Raw genomic sequence first — 13,268 nt, 5'->3', positions numbered from 1 at the left:
CTTCACCTGTAGCTGCGGCAACAAATGTTTTACCCAGATCACACAAGTTACAGTACCTACAGGTTTTTATATTACAAGGGTAACTGCCAGGATAGGAGAGCCAGGTGGGTTGGCATTGTTTGGATGAAAATAGACTAGGTGATAGTGCAGTCCCCAGTGTGGGCGCACGTCGGCTAGAAAAAAAAACCTGCTTGCAGAATTTCATTGAAATCATATTGACAGATTCTTTTTTATTATTCTGACTATTTGATTATATTCTTGGGAAAATGTGGTTACAAATGTTTCTATTCCTAGAGTTATAATATTGATGAGGTTTGTTATTATTTTTATTTTTATTTTTATGCTCTCTCTCAGTTTTAGGCTTATCTGACAGTAATTCCTCTCTGTCCATCATCAAAACCCTTTCTAGTCCTTGGTGTATAACAGATTCGTTATAACCTTGGTCCAATAAGCGCTGATGGATGACCTTACATTCTAGTTCAAAGGTTGAGTTTGTTGAACAGTTCCGTTTAGCTCGAATAAACTCCCCATAAGGGATGGCATTGATGGTGTGGGATGGATGACAACTGGTTGCAAAAAGCGTAGTTACCAGAGCAAGGTTTCCTATAGGTGCATGTTGAAACATCACCTGTGGTTGGATCACCCTTTAGGGTGATGTCTAAAAAGTTGATACTGGAAACATCATGCTCAATTGAAAAATGTAGATTTAACTGATTATCATTCAGAAATTTCAAAAATTCATGCAATCCCATAAAGTCACCATCCCACACCATCACGAGGTCATCAACGAAACGACCATACCAAACAATCTGCTTAGCAAAAGGGTTGCTGGGAGTGAACAAAACTTGTTCCTCCCACCAACCCATATAGAGGTTCGCCATGGACGGTGAGAATCTAGCACCCATCGACGCCCCGCACGCGCTGGACATAATATACGCCATCAAATAAAAAATAATTATGCTTTAATAAAAGCTCAACACCTAACAGAATAAACTCCTGTAGCTCCTGAGAGTAGGAGCTGTAGCGTTGAAGATGATATTGGATGGCCTGCAATCCAGCGCTGTGGGGGATCGACGAATAGAGTGCCCTCACATCTAGTGTGGCCCACACATAGGTGGATATCCATTTATCAGATGTGATATGGGATAGAGAGAAGAAAGAAGAAAGAAGAAAGAAGAAAAGAGAAAACAATAGAATCACGCTAATTAGCTATTGAATGTGAAGTGAATCAAAAATAGTGAGATTGATCAAATTCATGAAAGGCAAACACAACCAAAATACAGTAATAGACTTGCCCAACTCACTTCACTCATGCAAAAAGGTACTAAACCACAAAATTGTGACATGAACCAAAAATTGATAGTGGTAAATAAATGCATATTAAATGTAAAGTATAGTCCTCAAATCCAAAGTTCCATAAATGTAGTGATTTGTGTCAAAATAAATCTTGAGAGGGAAAGATCCGCCACCAAAACAGAAGGGGTGTCTGCTTACCAGAACCCCATGATCCCCCCGCTACAGAGGATCATGGAAGGCTGGTAAATGCTAGCTACTGCCGGATCAACCAAAGAAATGGCTGCTGGGCTACTTAGAAATTGGCAATGGATTCTAGGTCTCCTCTGGAAAAAATCTTGATAATCCCAGCCCTCCTCACAGAACGAATAGGCTCAACCACAGGTGTATAAAATGAAAGAGAACATAGGCGCTCCCATAGTGTAAAATCCTTTGAGTTTTATTAAAAAGGAGTCCCCTGGTCTGCACACATTATAAAGGGTTTCCTCCATCCCTGATCAGAGTTCCCATGTCTGCATACCTGCTGTGCACATTATGAGAGACTCAATGAATATTTTTGACACACCACAGATCAACGGGTAGCGTCCAAACGATTTTTTATTGAAGCATGATCACATCTCAGTACATGTAGTGCAATGTCTCTGTACACCTGCTGTGTCCATTATGAGGGGTTCTCACCATCCCTGTGCTGAGTTCCCGGGTCTGTACACCTGCTGTGCCCATTATGAGGGGTTCTCACCATCCCTGTGCTGAATTCCCGGATCTGTACACCTGCTGTGTCCATTATGAGGGGTCCTAGCCATCCCTGTGCTGAGTTCCCAGGTCTGTACACCTGCTGTGCCCATTATGAGGGGTTCTAACCATCCCTGTGCTGAGTTCCCGGGTCTGTACACCTGCTGTGCCCATTATGAGGGGTTCTCACCATCCCTATGCTGAGTTCCCGGGTCTGTACACCTGCTGTGCCCATTATGAGGGGTTCTCACCATCCCTGTGCTGAGTTCCCGGGTCTGTACACCTGCTGTGCCCATTATGAGGGGTTCTCACCATCCCTGTGCTGAATTCCCGGATCTGTACACCTGCTGTGCCCATTATGAGGGGTTCTCACCATCCCTATGCTGAGTTCCCGGGTCTGTACACCTGCTGTGCCCATTATGAGGGGTTCTCACCATCCCTGTGCTGAGTTCCCGGGTCTGTACACCTGCTGTGCCCATTATGAGGGGTTCTCACCATCCCTGTGCTGAATTCCCGGATCTGTACACCTGCTGTGCCCATTATGAGGGGTCCTAGCCATCCCTGTGCTGAATTCCCGGATCTGTACACCTGCTGTGTCCATTATGAGGGGTCCTAGCCATCCCTGTGCTGAGTTCCCAGGTCTGTACACCTGCTGTGCCCATTATGAGGGGTTCTCACCATCCCTATGCTGAGTTCCCGGGTCTGTACACCTGCTGTGCCCATTATGAGGGGTTCTCACCATCCCTGTGCTGAGTTCCCGGGTCTGTACACCCGCTGTGCCCATTATGAGGGGTTCTCACCATCCCTGTGCTGAGTTCCCAGGGCTGTACACCTGCTGTGTCCATTATGAGGGGTCCTAACCATCCCTGTGCTGAGTTCCTGGGTCTGTACATCTGCTGTGCCCATTATAAAGGGTTCTCACCATCCCTGTTCTAAGTTCCCGGGTCTGTACACCTGCTGTGCCCATTATGAGCAGTTCCCACCATCCATGTGCTGAGTTTTTAGGTCTGTACACCTGCTGAGCCCATTATGAGGTATCCCCTATCCCTGTGCTGAGTTCCCGGGTCTGTACATCTGCTGTGCCCATTATGAGGGGTTCCAACCATCCCTGTGCTGAGTTCCTGGGTCTGTACACCTGCTTGGCCCAGTATTAGGGGTTCCCAGAATACATGTGCTGAGTTTTCAGGTCTGTACACCTGCTGGGCCCATTATGAGGGGTTCCTACAATCCCTTCATGATTTCTATTTATTTCATACAAAGGTGGGTGAGAACAGAGCTGGGATTATGACTGAGCGATCTCACTGCTGGAGAATTGAAGACATAAAAGAAGCCAGCCAGGCTCCACCTGTAATAAAGACCCACTTTTGGTAGGACTGACCCATTAAACAGGGAGTCCCGCGAAAAAAAAAAATTAAAAGTCAGCAGCTACAAATACTGCAGCTGCTGACTTTTAAAATAAGGACACTCACCTGTCCCAGGGTCCAGCGATGTCGGCACCCGAGACCGAATCGTCCCTCGGTCCTCGGGTGCTGCCGCTAATTTTCTGTAAGGGAATCAGGAAGTCAAGCGCTGCGGCTTCACTTCCGGGTTCCCTACTGTGCATGCGCGAGTCGCGCTGCGGCTTCACTTCCGGGTTCCCTACTGTGCATGTGCGAGTCGCGCTGCGCTTCCTAACTGGTTCCCGCTGTCTCTGTGCCCCAGCAGACAGTGTGGTGGGGACGGGAAGAGGCATAGACTCCCGTGGGAGTCTATGCCGGAAGTGGGTGCAAATACCTGTCTTAGAAAGGTATCTGCACCCCCCTCCCCCCTGAAAGGTGCCAAATGTGACACCGGAGGGGGGGGGGGGTTCTGAAAAGCGGAGGTTCAATTTTTGGGTGAACCTCCGCTTCCCCTTTAGGGCTGACAACATGTTGATGTTTGTTTCTTCGTGAAATGGTACTTTCCTATCCATTATGTTTCTTTCCGCTCTGGTTTGTGGTTAGAGATCCAGAAAAAAGTCTTTATCAGAAAACATCTTATGTATGAGTTCGCTTCTGTACGCGAGCTCGGCAGGTTGGGGAGCGTTTACATTTTTTTTTCTTATTTATTTTACCTTTTATTTTTTTTATTTTTAGACTGTTCTTTTAAAAAAAAAATTGTGTCACTTTTATTTCTATTACAAGGAATGTAAACATCCCTTGCAATAGAAAAAAAGGACGGCATCTCTTAAATATGAGATCTGGGGTCAAAAAGACTTAAAGATTTACACTAAAAGGCAATTAAAAATGCAATGCAATAAAAAAAAAAAAAGTTTGAAAAAAAATTAAAAATAAATGTTGCTTTAAAAGCTATGGGCGGAAGTGACGTTTTGATGCCACTTCCGCCCTGCATTATTATGGAGCTGGGTGGGGGCCATCTTCCCCTCACTCATCTCCATACCAAGCCAGGGAGAGGAACCGATCGTCTCCGCCTCTTCCGACAGCTCCGGTAAGCGGCGGAGGGCACCAAAACGTGGCAGAGGGCACCGAAATGAGGCAGCAGGTGGGGGCCCTCTCCCGCCGCCGATAAAAGTAATCTCGTGGTGAATCCGCTACTGAGACCACTTTTATTTTGAAGCGTATCGCCTGCTGAAGAAGAGGATACCAGGGTTATGGTAGCTAGCTGCTGCCATAACAACGATATTCCTCTTCAAAGTACCAACGTATAACGACAGCGGCGGTCCGTAAGTGGTTAAAGTGTATTTTTTCCTAAAACATTGCGTTTGGAAAACCGCTGTGCAAATACTGTGTGACATACAAAATTGCAACAACTACCATTTTATTCCCTAGGATCTTTGCTAAAAAAAAAAAGTAAGGTTTGGGGGCTCTAAGTAATTTTCTAGCAAAAAAATACTGATTTTTACTTCACTGGTCCTTAACTACTTCCTGCCCAAGGACGTCATATGACGTCCTGGACTTTCAGTGGGAATATCTGAATGATGGGTGCAGCTACAGGAATCATTTAGATATCCTTGTTTTTAGCCGGCAATTCTGTGTACCATAAGAATGATCATAGTGGCAGTTCTGCCGCTTGATCTTTCTTACAGGCGAGGGGAGGAGACATCCCCCCCCTCCCGCCGCCATCCGGTGCTTCTCCAGGACTCTCCTGTGCCATTGGGGGCCCGGAGAAAGAATAGTCCAGTGCCGGATGACGATGATAGAGATGACTGGTGACCAGATGGTCACCAGTCATCTCTATGACTGTCGGAGGCCCGTACACGACATTATAACGTCACGCCCGGGTTCCCGGAAGTAAACAAAGTAGCGATCGCGGCTGTCAGCATGAGATAGGTGAATTTTTTTTCTCAATCTCATGCTTTCCAGCCTGGAGGAGAGATGTGGGTTCTTATTGGCCACACATCTCTCCATAAAGAGGACCTGTCACGAATTATTCCTATTAGAAGGGATGCTCACATTCCTTGTAATAGGAATAAAAGTGATAAAAAAAATGTTTGTAAAAGAAAGTAAAAATAAAAAAAAAGTAAAATAAAAAAAATAACAAAAAAAAAAAAAAATTTTAAACGCCCCTGTCCCCGGTAGCTAGCGCTCAGAAGTGAACGGACATGTTAGTCCTGCCCATATATGTAAATACCGTTCAAACTACACATGGGAGGTATCGCTGCGTGCGTTAGAGTGCGAGCAACAATTCTAGCTCTAGCCCTCCTCTGTAACTCTAAACATGTTATGAATGGGTTTCATTCGTAACAGCTGTGCTTCCTGTAGAGGTGTTGTGATTGGCCCACAGCTATCGCATGGTACTTGGGCCAATCGCAGCACCCTGTACCATGTGATTAGCTGAAGCCAATCACAGCATTTCAACAGGTGTTATGATTGGCCCACAGCTATCACATGTTACCTGGGCCAATCACAGCACCCTGTACCATGTGATTAGCTGAAGCCAATCACAGCATTTCAACAGGTGTTATGATTGGCCCACAGCTATCACATGTTACCTGGGCCAATCACAGCACCCTATACCATATGATTAGCTGTAGCCAATCACAGCATGTCAACAGGTGTTGTGATTGTCCCACAGATATCACATGGTACCTGGGCCAATCACAGCACCCTGTACCATGTTATTAGCTGTAGCCAATCACAGCATCTCAACAGAAAGCAAGCTGTCATGAATGGAAAACCCATTCATGACAGTTCAAATGATAACTGTTACAGTGCTTATCACTTATCAGAGTAGTACAATGTCACAATGAGGACACTGAACTAATCTGATGGAAGTATGTATAAAAATGTTTAAAAAATAAAAAAAAATGTTGAGAAATTAAATATAAAATTATTATTATTATAATTTTTTTTTATGCATACAGTCGCCAGTTAGTATCCCTGATCACCGCCACACCAGTCATATGATGACGCTGAACTGCACTGGTGACAGTATGTAAAAAAAAAAAAAAAAAAAAATGGAAAAAAACGAATTTTACTTAATTTCTTCATTTTCCCAAAAATTGTCCCCAAAAAATTACAACTTCAAAAAACTCACCATGACTCTTACGTAATACCTTTGGCTGTCTACTTTCCAAAAATGCGTCATTTGAGGGGTATTTGCACTCTCCTGACATTTTAAGGCCTCAAAAAAAGAGATAGGGGGCCATGACTAAGCTCTGTGGATGGAGTGAAACGCGTTGGGGGCGTGGCCTGGTTGGAGCCCAGGGCTGAGGCTGTCATTCACCTTCTTTTGGGGTTTTGCAGAGACGTGCGCCTTCCGGGACTTTTGCCTTTTCCATTAAATGGCCGGTGTAGTTATACTCTCTCCCAGTGCTCTGTGACCATTTACCCCTCCTCTCTCCACTCCATCATCCACCATGATCAGTGTCTGCTCTGCTCCTCACCCTGAGAACATTCTCTCCCCCTCCTTCACATGACTGGTATAGGTGATGGTCCACACTTAACCGCTTGCCGCCAAATTACGTACCTGTACTTCATTGGCTTCAAGTGGTTGTACCGGAGTGATGATATACAGCTGTAGGTATCACCCCGGTACCATTCTTTAAAGGCCGATGGTCAGCTCTCTAGTAATAACAACCGATGCGGCTAAGCAGCCACTCAGCTGTTATTACAAGCAGTGGGAGGGGACAACCCCCCTCCCGCCACCTTCCGCCGCTCATCTGGTCTCTCCCGTCCCCCCGGGAGACCCGAGCAGCCAGCCGGCATGGCTTTGATCAGGTCTCGGATGTAGTAACCTGGAAGCGACGTCACAATGTCATGACGTCACTTCCGGTTTACTGGGGAGCCAACGGCGCCAGTTTTCAGAAATCGAAAGCATTCAAAAATGCCGATCTTGGTGTTTTGAATACTTTCAAGTGCAAAGGAGGGATTTGGGGTCTTATAGACTCCAGAGCTCTCGATAAAAAGAGTACCTGTCACCACCTATTACATTCCTTCTGACAGCAATAAAAGATTTAAAAAAAAAAAAAAAATTAAAGGACAGTGTAAAAATAATACATTTTTGTTTAAATAAATAAGATTTTTTTTTTTTAAAGAGCCCCATCCCCCCGTTGCTCGCGAGCCTAAGCGAACACACACATAAGTCGCGCCTGCAAATGTAAACAGTGTTCAAACCACGCATGTGAGGTATCACCACGATTATTAGAGCGAGAAAAATAATTCTAGCACTAGACCTCCTCTGTAACTCTAAACAGGTAACCACTAGGGAGGAGCTTCGTGTTCAAGTTGAACCCATGTTCGAATCGAACATCGTGTGTTTGGTCGTTCGCCGAATTACGAACGATATGGTCCGTTTGCGCCAAATTCGAGTGGCGCGTCACGGACCATAATTCACTGCGGCATCACAGTGCATTGCTGGCTGATGATTGGCCAAGCATGCACTATGACCCTCATGCTTGGCCAATTATGGCTCAGGGGGTTTAGTACACGCCCCACACTATATAAGGCCGCCTGCACGTCGGCCCTGTGTAGTGTGTTCCAGCGTTGAGACAGAGATAGAGAGAGAGAGAGAGACAGTGTCATTTGATTTAAGTTAGATAGAGTAGACAGGCGAGTCAGTTAGCTTTAGTTACAGTGTATTGTGTATATATATGCATCCCAGGTGTTATATATATATATATATATATATATATACATATATATATATACACATTGCATTCAGTTTAGCTAGATCCTGTTCTTCTCTTCCTAATATACTGACAGGCAGGCAGGTGTTTTTACAGTATTTCCAGTTACTGTTCTGTGTACCCTGCACAGTCTCACTATCAGTATAGCTACCTGCAGCCAGGTGCTTGTGTAGGCTCTTTGAAGTATTTCCAGTTACTGTACTGTGTACCCCGCACAGTCTCACCTACAGTATAGCTACCTGCAGCCAGGTGCTTGTGTAGGCTCTTTGAAGTATTTCCAGTTACTGTACTGTGTACCCCCACAGTCTCACCTACAGTATAGCTACCTGCAGCCAGGTGCTTGTGTAGGCTCTTTGAAGTATTTCCAGTTACTGTACTGTGTACCCCACACAGTCTCACCTACAGTATAGCTACCTGCAGCCAGGTGCGTGTGTAGGCTCTTTGAAGTATTTCCAGTTACTGTACTGTGTACCCCGCACAGTCTCACCTACAGTATAGCTACCTGCAGCCAGGTGCTTGTGTATGCTCTTTGAAGTATTTCCAGTTACTGTACTGTGTACCCTGCACAGTCTCACCTACAGTATAGCTACCTGCAGCCAGTTGCTTGTGTAGGCTCTTTGAAGTATTTCCAGTTACTGTACTGTGTACCCCGCACAGTCTCACCTACAGTATAGCTACCTGCAGCCAGGTGCTTGTGTAGGCTCTTTGAAGTATTTCCAGTTACTGTACTGTGTACCCTGCACAGTCTGACCTACAGTATAGCTACCTGCAGCCAGGTGCTTGTGTAGGCTCTTTACGTATTACCAGTTATTGTACTGTGTACCCTGCACAGTTGCACCTACAGTATAGCTACCTGAAGACAAGTGCAGGTGTTATCATACTAATAATACTACAGGCAGGCAGTTGATTCTGCTAGCTGCAGTATAATCGGTATATATATATATATATATACATCCCAGTTTTGTGCAGCTCACTGCAGGCCAATAGTATGTCTGGAAGGCCAACAAGGAGAGGCAGACAGTCACAAGCCAATAAAATAGGGCAAGCAGGCTCTGTGTCTAGAGGCAACAGTGCTGATCGTGGACACAGTGCATCCTTATCAGCACGTGGCCGTGGGACACGCTTGGCCTTTTTTTCGGCAGCTCGCCTTGTTGAGCCGCAACATGCGAGCCGCAACTTGGTCGAGTGGATGACCAAGCCGTCTTCATCCTCTCTCACCCAGGCTCAGGGTACTTTGCCTGGCAAAGCAGCTGCCAAAGCGGCCTCTTCCCTCGGCTCAGTTTTGAAGGCTCTGATGATGGTACAGAGCTAGAGGAAGGCAGTAACGTGAGCCCAGACAGATGGGGTGTCCAAGAAGGACAGCAATCTGGCAGTCATGTTCCCCCAGCTGCAGCATACTGCCAGGTTTGCTCCAGTGATGAGGAGGGAGGGGATGATGAGGTCACTGACTCAACGTGGGTGCCTGATAGGAGAGAGGAGGAGGAGGCACATCACCAATGAGGCAGGATGCCCTCCAGGGGCCAGCCTAAGGGCAGCACACTGACTGCATCATACCGCAGAGCTCCGCATGTGCAGGGCGCTGCTGTCTCTGCGCGTTATTCCAAAAGTTCTTTGGTGTGGGCCTTTTTTGAGACGAGTGCATCAGATCGCACCGCTGCTATTTGCAACATAAGTCTCAAGCGTATCTCGCGTGACCAAAAAATCTCCCGCTTGGGCACCACATGCTTGACCAGACATATGTTGACCTGCCATGCAGTTCGTTGGCAAGCGTACCTAAAAGACCCACACCAAAGAACAAAGAGGACCTCTCCTTGCTCCTCATCAGCTGGGATCTCCAACCCCACTATACCTTCAGTCCTCTCTGAGACCTGCACTGAGAGGAATGAAGGTGTAGAATTAGGTGTGTCACAGCCAAATATCGGTACACTAACATCAGATTGTACCAGGCAAATTTCCCTGCCCCAGCTGCTGCACCGCAGAAAGAAGTTTACTCCCAGCCATCCACATGCCCAGCGGTTGAATGCTAGCTTGGCAAAATTGCTAGCACTTCAACTGCTACCTTTTCAGTTGGTAGACTCTGTCCCCTTCCGTGAGTTTGTGGAATGTGCGGTTCCTCAGTGGCAGGTTCCCAAATGCCACTTTCTCTCATGGAAGGCGATTCCGGCATGTGGAAGGCAATGCCTTGGCCTCGCTGGACAGGGTGGTCAGCGGTAAGGTGCATATTACCGCTGACTCATGGTCCAGCAGGCATGGACAGGGACGTTACGTAAGTTTCGGCGCATTGGGTGACTCTGCTGGCAGCTGGGAAGGATGCAGGACAAGGTGCAGTAGTGTTGGAGGTTGTTTCGCCACCACGCCTCCAAAATGCCAGTACTGGTGATTCTGACACACCTCTCTCCTTCACCCCCTCCTCTTCTTCTTCCTCCATGGCCTCTTCCTGTGCTTTGTCCTTGCTACGCAAGTATGCAGGCAAAAAGATGCCATGTGGTGCTTGAGCTGGTGTGCTTGGGGGACAGGAGCCACACTGGGGCAGAGATTCTGTCAGCTCTGCAGGGGCAGGTTCAGAGGTGGTTGACGCCATGCCAATTTAAGGCAGGAATGGTGGTTTGCGACAATGGCACCAACCTCCTCTCTGCCCTCCGACAGGGACAAATGACCCATGTGCCCTGTTTGGCTCACGTCCTTAACTTTGTGGTGCAGTGGTTCTTGGGCAGGTACTCAGGCTTACAGGATGTCCTGAGGCAGGCCAGGAAAGTCTGCGTGCATTTCTGCCGGTCATATAATGCCAGTGCTCGGCTGGCAGACCTCCAAAAGGAATTTAACCTGCCCAAGAACCACCTAATCTGTGCCTTCCCCACCAGGTGGAACTCAACGTTGGCTATGCTGCAGCAGCTGCACATGCAGCAGAGGGCCATCAATGAGTACCTGTGCGACTATGGCACCAAGACAGGGGCAGGGGAGCTTGTTTTTTTTTCCCCACGCCAGTGGGCCATGATCAGGGAAGCATGCACTGTCCTGTCACCATTTGAGGAGGCCATGAGGATGGTGAGCAGTGACAGTGCATGCATCAGTGACACTGTCCCCCTTGTCCACCTGTTGGAGCACACACTGCATGGAATAATGGACAGGGCACTTGAGGCAGAACAGAGGCAGGAAGAGGAGGACTTCCTGAGCTCTCAAGGCCCCCTTTATCCAGACAGTGTTCCTGCGTGCCCGCCGATCACACAGGAAGAGGAGGAGGAGGAGGAGGAGGATTGTGTCAGCATGGAGGTGGAGCCTGGCACTCAGCATCAGCAGCAGTCTTTAAGAAATCATTTACAGTGCCAAGAAACCCATGGACTTGTACGTGGCTGGGAGGAGGTGGCTGCAGATCATGTCGTCCTTAGTGACCCAGAGGACCCTGGACCGAATGCCTCAGAAAACCTACGCTGCATGGCCTCCCTGATCCTGCAAAGCCTGCGGAAGGATCCTCGTGTTTGTGGTATCAAGGAGAGGGATCAATACTGGCTGGCAACCCTCCTTGATCCACGTTACAAGGGTAAGGTTGCGGACCTTATCTTGCCATCACAGAGGGAGCAGAGGATGAAACATCTTCGGGAGGCCTCGCAGAAAGGTCTGTGCAACACGTTCCCAGAGACTAGGAATTTACAAACTCCTGGTCCTCGACAACGTGTTGCTGAGGCTTCGGTCAGTCAAAGAAGGAGTGGTGGAGAAGGTGGCCATCTGACCGATGCTTCTGGCAATTTTTTAGTCCGCAGCCCCAAGGTATGATCGGTTCCAGCAACCATCGCCAGCGTCTGTTTTACATGGTGCAGGAATACCTAGGGGCAAGATCTGACTTGGAGACCTTTCCCACCGAAAATCCTCTGGGTTACTGGGTTTTGAGGATGGATCACTGGCCAGATCTTGCACAGTATGCAATTGAGCTACTGGCCTGTCCTGCAACCAGCGTTCTTTCGGAACGCACATTCAGTGCTGCTGGAGGCTTTGTGACCGATCACAGGGTGCGTCTGTCCACCGACTCGGTCGATCGACTGACCTTCATAAAAATGAATCAGTCTTGCATCACCACCAGCTACCAAGCACCTGATGCTGATGTAACCGAATCATTTTTTTTTAAATGTCAGATCCATTCAAGACTGCCTATGCTGAGGCTGAGTGACTATCCTGTTATGCTGAGTGATTATCCTCTTCCTCCTCAATGATCATGCTGATAGCTTGTAAGAACATTTTTGGTTCTGGGCGCCGCCACCAGTGGCTAAGGCCCAATTTTTCTGCCCCTGTTTAACAGGGGCATGTAATTACAATTTTTGATGCAATACTTTGCAGCAGGGCTAGTTCCTGCACTCCAATTAGGGTATCTGTGAGGGGTTGCAGTGTTTTGGCACCAGCACCAGTGCCTAAGGCCCAATTTTTCTGCCCCCGTTCAACAGGGACATGTAATTACAATTTTTGATCTAATATTTCACAGCAGGGCCCGTTCCAACTCCCACCAAGAGTAACTGTGAGGACTTACAGTGTTGTGGCACCAGCACCACCACCACCAAAGGCCCAATTTTTCTGCCCCTGTTCAACAGGTGCATGTAATTACAATTCTTGAGAAAAATGAGGGAAAATTGGGGGAAAGGGGACAATTGGGACTTTATATGAAACACAACACTAGGGCAGGCTGAGTCATCAGGTATAGAAAAAATGTAGGATTTATTGATACCACATGAAAACACAAAGTGCAATAAATGATACTAACATATAATCACTAGATATGGTACAGAGTAGGTAGAACATGGCAGTAAGACATATTGTAGTAACATAGTAGCATGTTAAACACTGTAGCATAGGTAAATTACAGTTTCACCAAAATTACACCCAACATGTGTGTACATAGTCAATATTGTATTAAGATCACACTGATGGCTAAAACATTAAAATGCCCATGGTAAATGCATATTTGTTGTGACATGTCAAAAAGTTGTGAATGTTCAGTTGTAATGCTCGACGCGTTTCGTGGAAGTTTGTCCACTCATCAGGAGCAGCTATTTGGAAATATCTAGAACAGTGGTTCTCAACCTGGGGGTCGGGACCCCCTTGGGGGTCAAATGATGATTTGCCAGGGGTCACCAAATCCTTGGCTGTTTCT

This window comes from Aquarana catesbeiana, linkage group LG03 (genome assembly GCF_042186555.1).
Source record: "Aquarana catesbeiana isolate 2022-GZ linkage group LG03, ASM4218655v1, whole genome shotgun sequence".
Lineage (NCBI taxonomy): Eukaryota > Metazoa > Chordata > Amphibia > Anura > Ranidae > Aquarana > Aquarana catesbeiana.
This window is presented reverse-complemented; position numbering follows the sequence as displayed.